The following is a 19627-nucleotide window of genomic DNA, read 5'->3' on the forward strand; positions in this document are numbered from 1 at the left end:
AACCATTTTGCATGTAAAGACTTATGCCTAAATGTTGTGGGGGTGAGACTATTCAACAGAGAGCCATTATAATATATTTTGATCAACATGACATAAGAAATTGATAATGTAGGAAACCGCAGAGAATTGTACATAATCATTTGCATGGATGTACCAAAGCATTTGCAACTTGTTCAAAGAAATGAGAAACTGCTTTTTTGATGTGCACAAGTGACAATGATGTGAAGATTGAACAGGTAGTTTTGAGAATTTCAATTCTGATCTGAGAAATGTACCAAAGCAACTGAGAAAAACTGTAAGCCCCAGTATTTAGATTTTTTTCACTGAATAAATTATATTACTATAACAAAGATGCCTACCACTGAGCAGTGATTCCCAAAGGGATCACCTGCAAAAAAAGACAATGGGCCTCATTCATCAACCGTTCTTAAGAAATGTGTTCTTAAACCCCACTTACGCACTTTTTACGAAGATTCTGACATTCACTAATGTTTTCTTATCTTGGATTTGTTCTTAGCTAAGAACAAAATCTACGAACACTCAAGAGCACTCTTATGCACATTTGAGTGATGACAGTTTGCTCCAAATAATTGGTTACTGCGTTTTATTTAATTCTACAGTCGTTTACAATGATAGTATTGTACTGTAATGTATTTCTGATCATTTGTTGAAAAAAAAAAGTAGTATGCAAAGAAACACTAACGCTGCAATTTACATCAGCAATTAAACTGATTAAATCCTGCGTTATTTGGTGATTGTTCACACTATTTATAGGGCCAAAATGCAGTGGTGGAATGTACAAATTCTTCGTTACTGTACTTAAGTACATTATCCACATATCTGTACTTTACTTAAAGCGTAACTCTTGCCAAAATGCAACCTAGGGTCTTTTTGTGAATGTACCAGAGTCAGACTTTCATTTTAAAGCATAATTAGGACAGAAACGCCACTTTTAAGATTTACCGTATTTTCGTTTTTCGGTCAAATGGCCTTTTGAATGGGAGTCCAAGGGGCACTTTTATGATAGCATCAAAATCACTAATTTTAAAACACTAAGAAGGCTCGACACAACATGAAACTTTGCTCTAAGTATCACCAGGGTCTCTACACATGAACTCGAGCATTGAGAACATTGTGTATACAGAGTTTACTAAAAAAGAAAGGTTTTGAACAACTCACTGTAGCTGTTTTTCTGGTCGGCGTCCCTCTCGCAAGTCAAAAATAGTTGGGGGAGGAGAGTAAAGATGGAAAGCTCCTAAAGCTTAGTTCCATATAAATGCACGGATAATTTGTTTTGTCATTGGTGAAACAATATTCACCTTGTAGTTGAAAAAGGAGCCTCATATAAGAATGACATTTCCTCCTATGGAGTCATTTCATTCGCATTCAGAGATCGACTATTTTTGAATGAAAAAATGGCTTAAAAACTTCTTTAGTAAACTCTGTGTACACAAACAATGTTCTCAATGCTCGAGTGCGTAGAGCCCCTGGTGATACTTAGAGCAAAGTTTCATGTTGTGTCGAGCCTTCTTAGTTTTTTAAAAATAGTGATTTTGATGCTATCATAGAAGTGCCCCTAGGACTCCCATTCAAAAGGCCATTTGACCGAAAAACGAAAATACGTTAAATCTTAAAAGTGGCGTTTCTGTCCTAATTATGCTTTTAAACAAAAGTTTGACCCGGTACATTCACAAAAAGACCCTAGGTTGCATTTTGGCGAGAGTTACGCTTTAAGTAGAATCAATAGCGCATACTTTTGACTTTTACTTAGTTACATTTTGCAGCAATTATCTATACTTTCTACTCCACTACATTTCTATAACGTTTCGTTACATTTTCGGATCAGTTTTTCGCCATGCCAAAACGTCTTCCTGACCGTCACACGTTTGTCTCAATAGTGAAGTTTGGTTGCCATAGATATGGGGCACCTTCCAGCCAGCCAGGCCTTGTTTGTGGTAGTGGACATATTACCATTTAAAATGGTAATATGCAAATAAATTAAGAGAATAAGTCATTATGCAAGTACTTTTACTTTTAATACTTAAGTAGGCCTACATTTAAAATCATGTACTTTTTTACTTTTACTTAAGTAGGGTTGACATTGTGGTACTTCTACTTTGACTAAAGTAAATATGTCTCTGGTTATTTGTACTTTTACTTAAGTACTGAGATTCAGTACTTCCTCCACCACTGCAATGTACAAATCATCTGCGACTCCGACAACCATCTCTTGAACGCAGTCTCCCGCTTCCCACAGGAGCACAGGAAGTGTCATGTCCTTATATGGGAATTTGCGGGGCATTTTCTTATGCTAATTAGGAACAACTGGCACGCGCTTTCAATTGCGAACAATTCTGCTGTTTAAGAACACGTCATGAATCCGACGTAGACTTTTCTTAGGGACTTTCTTAAGAACATATTTAAGAGAAAACTTAGGAAGATATTGGTGAATGAGGCCCATTGCACTTACTTTTAATCATAGGTTTAATGAGACCTAATGAAAGAATGTGTGATCAAATAAAAGGTATCCTGCTACTTCACTGCTAATCTCCACCAGACTGTGTTAAAGAACCCGACACAATTGTGCACAGAGAAGCGAATGGATGATCCTGGTTCAGAATCTGTTTTGACCAATTCAATATTACCATTCATGTCCTATGTAAGCAGCTGTGCAATGTATTCTTATAGCAGAATTAGTAGAATAGAACTAGTTTGTAAGACATGCTGTATGACCATGTCAGAAAAGCAAATGTGTTTATAGCTGTTCCGAATGGCAACACTGGAAGGCAGGGTGACAAGCCGGCCATAATAGAGAGTGGTGAGACGTGATATTGATAATTGATTAAATATAGGAATAACATTTTCAGATTGTCTCTCCTGGAAGACATTCATAGTGTTGCACTCTGTTGTTCACAGGAAAAGTGGCAAAAATAGTTGTGTCAAGAATGAAGAAAGAGCTAGAGAGTGAAGTTCAAACTCTAATAATAATGAATTTATATAGCGCTTTTCATGAACTCAAAGTCGCTTTACAGGGTATATATAATAGAGACAAACAAACAAACCAAAACAAGATTCAGGCACAGATGAAAAGGGGAGGGGCGTGGGGCTAGGGATAGGGATAGGCAGTGGTGAAGAGATGGGTCTTGAGGCGAGACTGGAAGATGGTGAGAGACTCAGAGGTGCGGATCTCTTGGGGGAGGGAGTTCCAGAGCCTGGGAGCTGCTCTGGAGAATGCTCTGTCCCCAAAACTGTGGAGGTTGGACTTTTGGATGCAGAGGAGACCAGCTGAGGTGGATCTGAGGGACCGTGAGGGTTGGTACGGGGAGAGGAGGTCAGTGAGGTATGAGGGGGTCAGATGGTGGAGGGCTTTGTAGGTGAGGACCAGGATTTTGCCGAGTAGAAGTGAATTGCAGTAGTCCAGTCGGGAGGAGATGAAGGCGTGAATGAGTCTTTCAGCAGCGGGGGGTGTGAGAGAGGGTCTGATTTTGGCGATGTTGCGGAGGTGAAAGAAGGAGGTTTTAATGACATGACAGATGTGGGGCTCAAGGGAGAGGGTGGATTCAAAGATCTCACCAAGGTTACGGGCATGGGGAGATGGGGAGACAATGGTGCCGTCGATGGTGAGAGTGGGGTTATTGAGTTTGCTGAGTGTGGATTTGGAGCCTATGAGAAGGAATTCTGTTTTATCGCTGTTGAGTTTGAGGAAGTTGTGTTGCATCCAGGTTTTAATAGCTGACAGACAGGAGTCGATGTGGGAGAGGGGAGGATTGTGAGGGGATTTGGTGCTGAGGTAGATATGGGTGTCATCGGCGTAACAGTGGAAGTCCAGGTTGATGTGGCGGAGTATCTGACCAAGAGGGAGGATGTAGATGAAGAGGAGGGTGCCGAGTACTGAGCCTTGGGGAACACCTTGTGTGACTGTGGCAGAGGTATGATTATGGAGAGAGATGAAGTGGGATCTGTTGATAAGGTAGGAGTGGAGCCAGCTGAGTACAGTACCTTCGATACCGAGGTCTTTTAGTCTGGTGAGCAGAATGTTATGGCTCACGGTATCGAAGGCTGCATTCAGGTCGAGGAGGATAAGGATGTTGAGGGAACCAGTGTCAGCAGAGGTGAGGAGGTCGTTGAGGACTTTGAGGAGAGAGGTTTCTGTGCTGTGGAGGGGGCGAAAACCAGATTGGAGAGGTTCAAATTGGTTATTGGCATGAAGATGGGTTTGTAGTTGTGAGGCGACTATGCGTTCCAGGGTTTTAGACAGAAAGGGGAGGTTGGATATTGGGCGGTAGTTGTTGAGGGAGGAGGGATCCAGACCAGGTTAAACTCTGGCTCCTTTCTCAACTTAACACAGCTGGCAAAGTGGGTGTGAATGTCGAATTGCCGGTTTTGGAAAATTACAGAAATGGTTGGACACAGTCCCTCCTAATCCAATGTCAGGAAAGCATGGTTGGACCATTCGACATGCACTTCTGACAGAGTATACCCTTATGAGTATTGCATGACATGCTAATGGAATGCACATTCTAAAAATTGAAAAATGTGACCGTTGGAAAAAACTAACAAAAAAATAAAATACAAAAATAGGTTTAGTGTTTAGTTTTAGGATTTTGACGCTGTGAGTACTAAAGCTTAAATCAAAGTTGTTTTTTTAACTGCATCACTTTCCTTTCAATAGCTGTTTTGCTAGTAACTTAAGATCTAGTTTGTGTAGTTTATTTAGCATTAGAAATAATTCGGACAAACTTTCTTTCAGAAAAGCAAATAACCTATATTTTGCAAAAGGGAGGAGCCAATCCATTATGTACATTTGCAATTGAAAGTTACAGTATGTTTCAAGATTCTTATGTTTATACCAACAATTTAGCCAGAGGAGTTTTTTGCCGATCTTTAGATTTGCTTTAACTGTGAGCCACCAATCATTAAAGAACAGAACTTTTACTTAGGAATCTTAGCCTAAATAACCTTAACTTACCACTGGTTGGCTGGTACACTACTCTGTGATCAATGACAATGATAACAAGATAGATTTTCTACATGGACATAGCCCTGTTAGCAGGTATACATGCATCCATACGACAACAAGAATAGTGGGAGCAGTCCTAATGACCTCAGCGTCACAAGAACTACAGAAGAGTGATTAGGCAAGGTGTGATTTCTGTTTGTTTGTTTGCGTTTTCCTCGAGACCACAGAGGGTGGGGGGTGGGAGAGGGTTCTTGTTCAGTTTGTGTTTCTCTGTTCTGTATGTCTGCATATTAAAAAAAAATTTAAAAAAAAAGATTAAAAAAAAAAAAATAGTGGGAGGATGCGTTATAGATCTAATGGTAATAAGACAGCTGTCGGTAGCCATGGGGGGGGATTGAATCATACATAGCATTTATGGCTCCCACAACCCAGTAAAACATCTGTAGTATTGATCATATAACCGATTGTTCCCTGTGAAGCCAGCCTCTGTGAGGAGAGCTCCCTGGAACAGCCCCAGGTTCTGAGATCACAAGGTCAGCTAGCGTGCATGTTTTGCCTTACTGATTCACACAGCTCTCTTTGTTACACTCACAATAACGTGCGTCCACACAAAAAACCCACACAGACATTCATCTCACGCATGCATAAACACCTAGCCTACTAGGGTTGCCAAGATCACCTGTTAATCATGGCTACAGTTTTTTTTTAAAGGAGAGACAACCTTTTCTCGAATATCTCTGTCTTTTCTCTGTGAAAGCCTTGTAGGGATATGAATGTAGATCTTTCAGACTAATAACAGTGTTGTGGCCTTTGCGGTCACAAAGTCTTCTTTTTGTCATCTTAAAGCTTTAGTGCGTAACTTTTTGATATTATTGAACGTCCGTTATATTCCACACGACTCTCTGTATTTCTCAGTATGGCTATGTTCAGAAGATTGTGTAGTCCGGTGACATTCCCGCGCAGAAGCTCGAGTGAAGATGATTACCTCTTCTGAAGAGTCCATCATGTTTTTTTAAATCCTCCGTGTCGTCCTTGGCTACTAGTAACTGGGGGGGGCATGTGCGCGAACACCGAAGGCTGTATCATGTGGACGCGCCTACAGTGTTGTGAGACAACAGAAACTATGCACTATAGCTTTAAACTTTTATTCTTCATCATCACATGCACACTAGTAGTGGGATTCTATTTCTGCATGTTAACCCATCCTAAGTATTAGAAACAGTGGACAGCTATACATTCAGCATCCAGGGAGCAACTTGGGGACACTTTGACATGTGGCCAGACCTGGGATTGAACCATCCACTCTACCTGCGAGCCACAAGCCACCCCAGCACCCCGAAGCAGTGGATGGATGTTGAAGTCATCCTGAATGCTGTGGGCAAAGGCAAATACTGATATAGCCCGATGCCAACTGTGAACCCACCTGCAACAGCCCAGGGGTAAGCCGATATGGCCAGTGAGCAGGTACCAACAAAGATGGGGCACCTGCAGCATCTGGGCAGTGAATGCCATCTGTTAGCCACATACACACACAACCACAACAAAATGTCACCATCTCTGTTGATATCTTTGAAAACGGTAACAATATTGTACAGTAACTCCATTATTTCTTGAAAGACATCAAGGATTGTCTTTTTATTATTAAGACAATGTGGCAATTTAATGGCGACCTTGATGCCAGATGCTGGTGTCAGTGCTGTTTGAGATTAATATTTTCATTACAGTGAAAATCAATAGGCACAAACACCATAAAACCAAATGATACTATGCCCATGACAATAGCAGTCCTGCCTTTGTGTCAATTGACAGCCTGCCGTTAATTGATCACTTAATCACAGATTGATCACTGACATGATATTACAGACCCATTAGAACAACCTTTATAATTGTGTTCATGGATGTCACTAGTTAGTAAAGGTAATGATAGCTATACTTCATTATATTTTTTTTACAAAGAAATTCCCCTGACAGTTAAAATATGGTATGGACGCGTTTCTTGCAGTGAATGCTGGAATACCATTTGTTTTCCTATAGCAACAACTGGTAACAAATATCTTGTAATATACAGTACTTTCAAAGCAAATAGCCTTCCCCTTTGATTCAACACAATGTTAACTATTCTCTATAAAACACACTCAAACTTGCCTAACAGAAGAAGGTGTCCTTGTTGTTCTCCATGTTGGAAAGAAAAGAGCTGGGGCAGAGGATCTCCTTCAGCCTTCACCACCCTCCTGTTTTGGATCATTTTTGTGGATTCGGGGAATCGGATTCTCGGATCGGAAGTTAATGCTCTGCCTAGTCCCCACACTAGTCTTTCATTTCCCTACCTGTCCTTGCTAAAGACAGTTTCAAGAAATAGTGTTCTGACTTAATCCCTATGGCATTAAAATTGTTTAATACATTTAACAGATGTGACTGTTTTTTTTGTTTTTGTTTTTTTAACAGTGCTACTGAAAATTCCCCTGAAGCTGCTCCAATGCTTTTACTGCAGATGTTGCACAAATTGATACATCTGTAGAATCAAAAGATTTCAATTATAGCGGCACTGGCTGAGAGAGAAGCCTTTTGTTGTTGTTGCTATAAATCAATTTGTTTAAGATGTTACTATAACACCCATTGTCCATTAAAAACATGTCCTTACAACGAATACAATAAACTTCAATGCATCTACTGTACAGCATCCATGCTAACAAACAACTTAATTGCAATTAAAAACATTTCAACAATAAAAACAAAGCTAATCAGTGGAGCACATCCACTGAAGGCTTATGCCATACTGTAGGCTCTTATAACAAATATAAAAATCATGTTGTGTTGCCTTATATAGCATTGTAATTGGAACTAGGCTTTCAGTGGTTTTGTTGAGATTATGCAATATCCATATTGGACTTGATTAACTCAACAGCAACCTGGGATTTAGGCTACTACTGTAAAATATGTTGGTACGCAGTGGGTGCAGAAATATTCAATTACAATTTAATTACTATACATAAAACATTTGAGCCATACAATCCTCTGCTGTCACTGCTGACTCGGTATTTTCAATACAAGGGCATGTATGTGTTCATTTTTGTTGAATGACACACAGAGGGACACCATGTGTAAAAGACAAAGCTACAGAGTATGGAGACAGACTAATTCAGCGACATTGTTGGTTAACTTTCCTCGTCTATTGTAAAATGAGTTTGTTATCTATCTTCTCATTCTCTCTCTGAGGTGTCAGGTGTCAGCGTAGCCCTGGAGGGGGGATTTCCTGTCAATCATGCAATATTGCTTTATACGACACATGTTTGCATCATAGTATGTGAACGCCTGGGGCCAGGCATAATTACAAATGGGAAATAAGAGGAAACTGTAAGTGTGCCACTATAGTTGTTATCCCAAAGGTGATGTTCATCTGCCATGGTAGAGGACCACCCACTGCAATGCTGATTTGCCTTTAACTCTGAGTGATGGAGCCATCCAGCTGATTCACTCAGCAACTCTATGTCCCATAGAACCCACTTAATCTCTAACTCCGTCTTAACTCACTTCTGTGTCTGTTTGCAGTGTGTTGTCTGAATATCTAAAAAAAAATACTGTGATTCTGGATTAAATTAGCCACCAAACCTTATGTGCACATAATCCTGGATTTTCTGAGGGTTCATTCAGAATCTTCAGAAGAATAATAATAATGGTTTCACAAGTGTGGTAAAGATCTTGTGTAATGTCTTCAAAACATAGAAATTATGTCAACGCTCCAGTCTATTCTTACTGTACATTCACACCCACTTGTTATATAGTTTCTGCAAGACTTTGAATCATAGCAGGTGCTGCGCCTTCATCTGTTTACTAATCATAGGAGAAGTATACTTACATAGAACTGATACTTCATTAAAAACTATGATTGTGATAATGGTCATGTGCATCCTTTTCAAAGATGTGTCTGTGGAAATATACAAGTTTTAAACAAAGGCTACACCAACAAAACAGTTTCTTCTAGAAAGGCGAAAAACATAAGATGGAAAAAAAGACAATCTGTCATTCACCAGCATAAGAGAAGAACATGGGTTAAGCCTGCACACATTTCTTTCATGTTTCTTTATTGCCTTATAATGCAATAAAAACTAACATTAGCCAACAATATGGCCATAAATCAACTTCCAATGATCACGTTCACGCAGTAAAGAGCCATGATAGATATTTGCTCCATGCATCATCTCAATGATGTGGTAGCAGAATGTAATATATGTGGAGGATGTGTTTAGAGGATAGTGTTGTATTTGGGGGAGTTTGGTGTGAGGTCCCTGGTGTGTCAGCAACATATCAGTAGAAACAGCTGAGGAGGCCCCTCTGGGAAACCATGCAGGGGCACCAATTCAAGTTTTTATGAGGGTGGAATTCAATTAGGTTTTCAATTTACTGTATGGCACATTGGTTTATATATGCAAAAGTGTAAAAAGCCTATTGAGATTTACATGATATACCTTATTTCCAACTAACATTTGACTTCAAGATTTGAATTCAACCAATTTGGAGGCAGAATGCACAATAATGTCCCCTTTTTTCCAAAGCAACTTACAATTGCTATATGTCAGAGGTCGCACGCCTCTGGAGCAACTAGGGGTTAAGGGTCTTGCTCAGGGACACATTGATGTATCACAGTGGGATTCGAACCCAGGTCTCCCACACCAAAGTTATGTGTCATATCCACAGTGCCATCACCACCCCATTATTATTATTATTATTATTATTATTATTATTATTATTATTATTATTATTATATTAAGCAAGGCAAAATAAATATTATGGGAATATTATAGGAGAATGACATGTCATAGATTACCAAGCAGCATAGAAAATAAGAAGCTACTGCAAATAAATAGATCATATTGTGGTGATTGTGGACTAAATGAGGATTATACACCTTTGAAATTTTATTTTCATATCATTATGCATAATGAGATATCTTTACTTTAAGCTTCACTATATGAAAATCACACTACTTCCTGCATTTGCACTGAGCTTTGCTGTCCAGTGTAAATTGCGACTGCAGGATTGTTGCATATGAATGTAATTCATAGGAGACGGGGTGGAATTAACGAGACGTCTCCAAAATGTCAAGTGAATTAGGGGAAATCTCCAACGCATATTAAGAGCCATTTGTCTCGGCCGAAGTGAGTGGCCCACATGGTGACACCAGGATCCTGAACAAACTTGGCATGTTGCAATATGGCTTCATCATCCATCACGAGTCAACTTGACAGACTACCATGACTATTAACCTCTGATCCCTCCATGCCCATCCTGCTGTGTTTCCCAGCGAGCCATGTGTGATTTTTTTTCCAAATGGTGATCCATCAATGACATCATTAGTGCAGGTAACATTTCACCATGATGGTACCCATGTTGTGCTGACCTCTATGAGAAGGCCGCTGTCAAGCATGCACAACGGCTGCAAAAAAGGCTAAAAAACGCTTACCCTGGTTTTGAGAAAGCGATGCTTGCTGGAGTACTCTGATAAAAACCTGGACTGTGGCATAACTACGTTTATGAACATGAAATAAGACTAGGTGTATGGTACACTAGAGGCATCACTGTGGTGATGTGCTACTCTTACATTGCCAGACCCTCCTCCACAGCGCTGCGGAGGAGGGTCTGGCGAGTCCACACAGCATTTTGAGATGAGAGAAAAACGTGCTCTGGTTTATTGGCATTTCTTTAGACTAATCACAATTGTCTTGGGCAGAGCAATGTTTTGGTAGATCATGTGTACGATCAAAGGTTGTTTAAGTCGTGCAACAGAAAACTGAGATTGGACAGATAGTCTAGCTAGCTGTCTGGATTTACCCTGCAGAGATCTAAGAAAAGGTTAACCATAGTCCCCATAAATCAACCGGAGTTCAAAAATGCCAACACAAAGAAAGCCCAAGGCAATGGATATGCAGCCTAAATGAGTGAAATCCGGCAGAATTTCCATCGGCAACGGAGCAGTCCCGGAAGTGGAACGTCGTGGATATAGACTAGTGATGTGAAAACAAAGCTGGTCGGAAGGCTTGAAACTTTCAGCCAGAGTTTGCGTGTCCATCCTAACATTTTAGCATTGGCACAATAGAAATGTACTATAAAGCCTCATACTTTATTCTTTAAGTCTTTAAAAAGAAATTGTACCTCTAAAGCCTAAGGTCCTGCCTCTGACTGAGCACAAAGCTAATCATATAGTTTAGGAAAATGGGGTGGCCAATCAGATTTCAGGGGCGGCCTGCACTCTTTAATGTTAATCTGATAACTAGCTATGTGCTTAGCATTAGCAAACATTAGTTAGAAAATGACCTGAGTGTTAATTGTACTACTCACGAACCTTAAATAGTTAAAGTCTTTTGCCAAAGGACCAAATGCTCAGTATTGGAAAGTTATAAAATGTCAAACCTCAACTGCTGTACCTCACCAACAACAACGTTGTCTTTCTGAAAATGGGCCACAATAGGCTTTTTTCATGAAAGATAATTGACAGAAAAATAATTAATGATGGCTGAATTCCAGGCGGCTTCAGTTTCTGGGTCCTGGTTTTGTTCATGTTGGCTCACTGTGACCATGTAGTAGTATGTATGTAGTTCAGTCAGGAAGACTTCTTTTGCATGCTTAGGCCTGTAGGGGTGGCTTTATCTTGCTGCTGCTTAGGGCAGACGCCCCTTGATTACAAATCTCCCTGTAAAGTCTAAATGCCAAAGACGTTCTGCCAAGACTTAATTATCACATATCATCTGTTATAACAAACATTGATCTTTATTTCATTCACTTGTCTCTCCTAATTGAACATAAATAGAACAGAGCAATCGTTAATGTTATTAGTAACTCCTGTGCTTTACCTACTATGACAGTTAAAATGTCTGCTGTGAAAAAGTCCTGCCTATGGGTTTCATCATCCCGTTCTCACCACGAACTTGTAAAATACGGAAATTTGGACAGTGGCTGTCAGCGTCTGAAGCAACGAAAAAAGCACCCTTCAGCGTGTTTGTATAACGTACCGGGGAGAGCAGCAACTACATGGGGTTTGAAGATGACGTAACACTAAGAGCGACTACGGCAGCGAGTAGTATGTAAGGCCAAAATTCTGCGCAGGGAGGTTGGTTGGGGTGGTGGATGGGTCAAACACAGGACTTTCACCCAGTAGACTGGGATTTGCTTTCTTCTTTTCCTAAACCCAACTGTCCCGTTATTCCCGAGTGTCATGGAAATGTAAGCCCACCCACAACCTTTTCCTAAACCCAACCATCCCATTCTTCCCGCGTGTCACAGAAACCTAAGCCCACCCACGACCTTTTCCCTAACCTAACTGCGTCAAAAGGGACGCCAATAGTCCCGATAACAATGACAAAGGCACCTGACCAAACGTCCGTATTTTACGAGATGGGAGTGAGAATCTGTTGGTTTCATTGGTCTTTTATTAGTAGACCAATCACTTTTCTCTCTACACATTTTTGGGTGAGTAATTGAGCAAACCAACAATGAGAAATACACTAAATTGTAATTTTTCTGTCATGGTTTAAGATATTTTTCGTGAATTTCCACTCCACTGAAACCTGAAATATAAGAATATTCAGCAGTGCTCTTACTAGCAGATATGTAGCTCAAGTAGGTGCCCACCAGCTGGAGCAACAATAAACATAATGGAGCCCATCTCATTTTCTCGTCCTCCGTAATAATGGAGGCAGAAGAGGATGTCTGACTCCAGGCAGCAAGGCTCCTCAGAGATTGACAAGGAAGTAATTTGCACAGCTGAGCTTTCTGGGGTGTCAACACCCGGAGGGCTTGTTGTCTGCAGTTTCTATATCCGTTTTATTCAACAGTTGAAGACAGTATTGGAAGTTCAGCAAAGCACATATACAGCGTTGAAGACAGTGTTGAAAGTTCAGCATAACCAACCCGGTCTCACGACAGCTCGTGTAAATGTCACGTTATTTTTAATAATTAAAAAAAATTTAAAATTTTATAATCTTATTAATAAAAGACGCGCGACACAGTTGTGATTAGGAAGACTACGGGGAAAGGACGCCTCACACGCCAGGAGACGGCCGCTGGGGACACGCGACGATAACGGGATGGCGGATGTTGGGTTTAGGAAAAACACTACGGGGAAAGGACACCTCACACACCGGTAGATGGCCGCGGGGGACGCGCGACAATAACGGGACGGTTGTGATTAGGACGACTACGGGAAAACAAAACGCCACACAAGGGATGCGATCCCCGGTCGCCCGGGTGAAAGTATTGTTTGACCCATCTACCACCGCCACCAACCTCCCTACGTGGATTTTCGGCTTTTCATACTACTCCCTACCATTTTCGTGCTGTGACCATGAAATATGCTTCCATTGAAATACATTACTTCACATTTTCGTGCTGGCTACCACGAAAAAAACGTGAATGTCCCGTGAAGACATATCAATAGATTAAATAACGTGACCATTTCACGAACTGCCATAACACGTACAGCCTCATCATTATTTTAAGCATCTTTGTACTCTTGAAAAGAAGCTGCACATACTGTTCATGTATTAGCTAGACTTTTTTTCCCCTTGCATTAAGTGCATAAAAGCAGTAAGTCGTCCATCAAGGTAAATCACACTTCCAAAATAGAGACCTTGAACACTGATTACTGACTGTACTGGCAAGCCATTTAGAAATGCTTCAATGTCTCTTGTCTCTCTTATTGTCATAAAAACAACTTCCAGAGGAAAACCTAAAGCTACACAGACTCAAATCTATAGGAAATGTGGATGCTTGCTATAAAAGTAATGGTAGCAGTGTCATGTTGTTGCCCTACCTTTTGTCCCAACTTTTTTACTTCCCACTCTCTCTTCCTTCCACTATGTATCCCTCTTTGGGTCACTATCCATCTCAATCTGTCCCCCCAAATCAACCTGCTGTTGTCTCATCAGTGTAAGGAGGGTCAGGGGGGAGAGAGAGAGAGAGAGAGAGAGAGAGAGAGAGAGAGAGAGAGAGAGAGAGAGAGTGTACAACCTGCCATCACGGTGTGTTGGAAAGCAAACTAAGGTAAAACTTTAAATGTATATGTACAGTATATAAATGATTTAAAAAAATGACATTGCTTTAAAATGTTTTCATTGTAACTACTGCACATTCACAAATACTTTTTGTCCTTCACCTCATTGTTCCCTTGCTTAAAACCATTAACTGTTAATCTAAAACATAGTAAATGGTGCTAAAGTCCCAACAACTAAAGAGCAAGGGCTTTTTTGGAATCCCCTGCAATGTTTTACATTAAAAAAGAGAAAACTGTTGTCGAGGAAGCAGAGATGAGATATGGAATACTCCAACAGCTCACTTCAGATTTGTTTCAGAATAGCAGGCGATGACATTTACCAACTGTCCCTGGCCAGACTCAAATCAGGACAAGGTTGCAGTTACAGGTAAGGGTTGAGAATGTACCACTATGTTCCTTCCGACTTTGTTTTAGGGGAGAGGTATTTATATCTGTTCCTAATGGCCACACTTGAGTGTCATGGCCTCCTCCTGGCTGCATTCCACTGCCTCCATCATGTCTCTCTTTTTCATGATTTACTTCATTCAGGTTCAGATGTGACGCATTCTGCCACAAACACGTGCTGTGTATATCAAGCAGACAAATGTCCTAGACTACAACTTCACAAATTAATTTTGTCTTGATTGTAGTTAGAGTTGCATGGTCTCCCAGCCAACTGTTTAACTTAGCAGGATAGCTTTGTCATCCGTGGCATATTTCGCAAAAGATCATTGAGAGCACTGCATACTGAAAATTACATTTCACCATTGTTTGCCGTATTGCAGATAATGTGCAAGATAATGTGCATGTGAGAGCAAGTGGGCTCTCACATGCTCATGCATGGATCGCAAGTATGGCGTTTTGATTAGTAAAACGTGTCAAAATGAGTGAGAAGAAATTCTCAGCTTGCATGTCCCCATTACCAATGTTAGAGTTATGAACTACTGCTGCACTACACTATAGTTACTAAGCTGTCCACAGTCTGGTATCTTGCGCATTACTTCGACAGTCTTTAATAGGAAATGGAGACACTGTCTAGTTGTGCAAGGAGGTTTTGTTGTTGTTTTTTTCATGGTGATCTTTTATTTGTAAGAATGAATCTTTCTGGAATAATGTTGCTTATGTCTATTCTGAAAAGAATTGGCCAAAAAAGATGAATAAATAAAAAAACATGGCAAAGTGTCCTGTCTCTGAATATGACCTCAGTACTGTAAATCCCCTGTGTGGTACCAAGCCAAGGTAAGTTAAGAGGATGCTGTCTTATACTGTATGTTAGGGTTCTTGCTGCACTCAGCTACATTGTGCACATTAGATAATTGAAAAGATATATTTTTTTTAATCATGATTATTGTGTGTGTATATATATATATATATATATATATATATATATATATATATATATATATAATATATATATATATATATATAGCTAGCTTGTATTTAAATTAGTTTCTCATTTTTGCTCACTATTGAGAAAACAAACTGGACCCAACTGTAAATAAACGTAATTTTAACTTTTACTCAATTCATGGAGCTCAATGTGCACGGGACCCATAATATTCCGAAAAATAAAATCTAAATAAAGTAGATAAATGAATGCGCTTACTATTGTGATGGTCCAGGAACGCACATGTGCGTACATCAGAATTTTATGTACATCAGTTAAATTGGCTTCAGTACTGAACCACTAAGAAGCTATAAAGGAGACGTTAAATACCATCTCATTTTAAAATCAACATCTGACTCTATAAATTACTTTTACACCACAGCGTGAATGATTCTTTTGCTTTGGTGAGGTTTTCCTGCAGATCTTTAAATTGACAGATTAACAGCTGAAAATGAAAAAGAAAATGGTTTGTCCTGTAATTGGCATCATGGTTATTATATTACAGTGGTGTATTTTTAGAAATAGAAGAAAAAAATCCAGATGAAATATCAGCTTTAATACCGTTTTCTGCATAAAACTACTTACTACAATAACATATCACCTGAACCAAATTGCTATTGGTGCCCCACCTTTTTAATGCTTCATTTTTCATTTACCCTATTGTTATGAGTCTTTCACTTACGCCTAGATTGCCCAGATTAAAGAGCACCCATTCTGATATCTTTAATTAAATGTGCAATACTTAAGTGCAGCCTGAGCGGCTAATGCGGTTCCTCTGATGTTGAGGTCATCATCTAATGTCCACTGGGGGCGGGCTCTTGTCAATACCACAACATATTGTCAATAGTGCCCCAGTTTTTGCTCCAATGAGGCACAGAAACATTATGCAGTGACAAATGTTGACATGCCAAGTGCATTCAAGAGTTTCAACCCTTCCTGGCTTCTTTGCCTAGGAAAGAAATGTTTAATGCTAATGGAAATTAGCTTCAGCCAATCAATCTATTTTTAGTAATGCCAAGTTCTTTTGTGATGCAGTTAATTTAGAGTGCTGTTTAACCACAGCTCTCTGTCTTTATATACAACTTTTAATACGTTTGATGAGTCTTGGGCCCTCATGCCTTCAGGCTCTTATCTAGTGGCACTTTTAATTTAATGAAAGTTGTTTCAACGGCGTGTAAATTGACAGGCCAACTTTACGCTTGTCTTACTCCCATAGGGCAGTGACGAACAATCTTACATTCTGGTTCAAAGGCTTATAACAAAAGTTTAATCTTCGGTGTGCTAAGTAAGAAACTAATTGATTTTGAAACATGAAGGTAAACGGAGCCTTGTGAGGAACACCAAAATAAAATGATAATTATTTAAAGAGCTATGGGGCAAACTGAGGCGCAGGTGCACTACAGAGACCCGGTGTCTTCTGTCAGCATGGTCTTGCGTTGCAGCCAACACAAATAGGACGTGGTCAGAGATGGGACAGCAGTAAGGGTTCATGTCCTTGTCTCTGAATTAGCCACAAGTGCCTCATAAACTAGTTAAATGTATGCTTCTCCATCAAGGTGTTCCCAATCAAGATGCCTCCATTTACGATTTAATTTATAGTTCAGCGGAGATTTCCACTTGTTGAATTCCGTATTGCGCTGCAACACCAGATGTGTCACACTTTACCAGACTGTGCCAAGCATTTATTTTATGCCTAAAGTGATCATGCATTTTTTTTTCCACTCGGTCATTGAAAGTGACAGTTGAAGCACAGACAAAGTTGGCACTGGAAATGTATTTACTATATCAGAAAATATTAAATGTGTGTATTTCCATATTGCTCAGTCTTTCTTCAAGTGTTCCATGTTGTATTCACTATCAACAATTTCTATTGGCATCAAAAGCACTTAAAGAGGAAAACACAAGCAGCCCAAGCTGAGCAGTCACAGTTATTGTCGCCTGATGGTATCTCCATATTTACATCTCCTCTGGTACCTCTTGCAGAATGGCTGAGTGTGTGACACCCTAATGTAGAGGCATGCACATGCATTTGTAAATAAGACTGGGGAGGTAATGCCTGGCACAGCCCCGTGCTCATACAGTAAATGGTTTGGCTTACTAGCTGAAAGTATACCAAAATGACAATATTTGTGTAAAATAAAAAAGTTCACACACATTTTTGGGGGGTTGCATTCTGGATCATGTACAGTAAGAAACCAATGAGAGAGGCCCTCAAAAGGCAGGTGAGGTAAAGTGTGTTCACTCAAAAATAAAATAAGCTACAACACTTTTTTGTCCACATCAGTCATTTTTTGAAGGGGAGAAGATCCCATTCCTCTTTTTGAACGCCAGCTGTGAAAATAATTGCAAGGTGAGTACCGCTCTGTCAGTGGATATGGAGAAGATGAATGAGATATTAAAGATGGATGAGCGATAATTGTGTTGCAGAGCTTGACAAGACTTCCCGGGGTTTCCCATTGTGTTGTCCCACACCACCCACTGTGGTTTGAGGCACACTTCACAGCACTGCCATCATTTGCCTGGTACAATGTGGTAAAGTTCAGAAAGTTGTATTATATATTATCTGTTTTAGATTATATTTAATAACTTATATAATGAGATGTGTCTATTATTTGAACCAAATAAAAATGTTTTATATTTGACATTTTCTTCAATTAAAATAGCTGAGATTGTCTGATTTGGGCTCATTTTGTGCTTTCACTGAATCTTCAGTAAAAATTTGTCAGTGGAATTTGCTTTGCACATCCTTCATTTGGCCCTTTATGAGACGACCCACTTGGGAATATCCCAACAGGCTAGTGAGAAGACGTTTTAGTGACACAGCAATTTCTGAGGAGTCCTTTGAACACAAGACGAATTGCCAAAAATGTACAGTATGTGCATCTCACCCCTCCTTTGATTTGAATATTTCCAACCATCCACATGTCATCCATGACATTTAAAAACTTAGCTTTAAAAGATATCCATCCTCCGTGTAAGAGACTGCTTTTTAATGCTACTCAATTCTACCAAACTCGGCTAAGTATTTTGTCCCTACTCTCCTTTGTGAGCGAAATACTTGGAACAGCTCCCCTGGAATGAGTCCAGACCTTAAAAAGATGAGGGACGCTTTGTTAATCATTCCTTTTCAGTTGTACACTACCGTGTATTTCTAATTTAATTTAGTATTGATTGATGGCAAAGAACTTTACCCTGTTACACAGAAATCACACAAGAACAACAATCTAGTAAATAAAAAAGTAGATCAATATTACCTGACATAAGTTTTATTACATGTTTCAGTAAAGTATCAAGCTAACAATGAGGAAACTTAAAAATCGAAATGTATATATTCAATTTATTCATCTTCTCCTTTGGTGTCAGGAGTTACCGGTTGTACATTACTGCCACCTAACCTTGGATGTATTTTCTTGCAACAAATGCATAACTGCAATGCATTGTGGGTGATATCCACCTCAGCCCTCCGAAGGTCGATCTCACAAAGTTAACTTTAGTTTTTTAGACAAATGGAACGACATTTAAGACGTCGAGTGCTTAGGGGAAGTGAACGAGGGTATGTTGAACCACTACTGAAACGCAGCTCTAGAGGGAACTTTCCAAAGTCCAGAAAACCATGGTGAGGTCATCAGGGTTAAACTGGGGGAGTAGTATCCAGGGTTTTGGAGCTTGAGCCATTTAAGGTCCACCTCAAGACAACTTTATGACAATAATGCAATATGCAATCACTGTAGTACCTCTTTAAAACACTGCACCACATCTATGACCAAACAGGAAAACTACTGGTGAGTATATTGGTGAAAAGGAAAGGACTCTGGACAAGAGACTGCATGAAAACACGACAAAAACTGGTCAAAGACATCGTCAAAGGACAAATAGAGAAAGAGATCAAGGAGGCCATTAGTGGTGTGCGAAACTGCAAAATTTGGTATCGATCCGATACCAAGTAAATATAGGGCCAGTATCGCCGATACCGATATGATACCGATACTTTTTAATAATTAAGGTGGATGCATCAGACATTTGCTACATCTGATTGAATTTTCATGACCTTTAAGTGGTTTTGTGATTTTTCCTTTGGATTATTAATAAGTTAAAGCCCAGGACACAATTTTCATATGCTTGTATAAATTTGTTGTGTTACCACTGTATCTTACAGCCTTTTTACGAATTATAACGCTTGCCATTGTTTCATTTTTGGCCTGAAAATATAGCTACAAAGCACTCCTCTTCCTCTCTGCAATTCTTCTGCTCCGTC

Source organism: Sander vitreus, chromosome 7 (genome assembly GCF_031162955.1).
Source record: "Sander vitreus isolate 19-12246 chromosome 7, sanVit1, whole genome shotgun sequence".
Classification (NCBI taxonomy): Eukaryota; Metazoa; Chordata; class Actinopteri; order Perciformes; family Percidae; genus Sander; species Sander vitreus.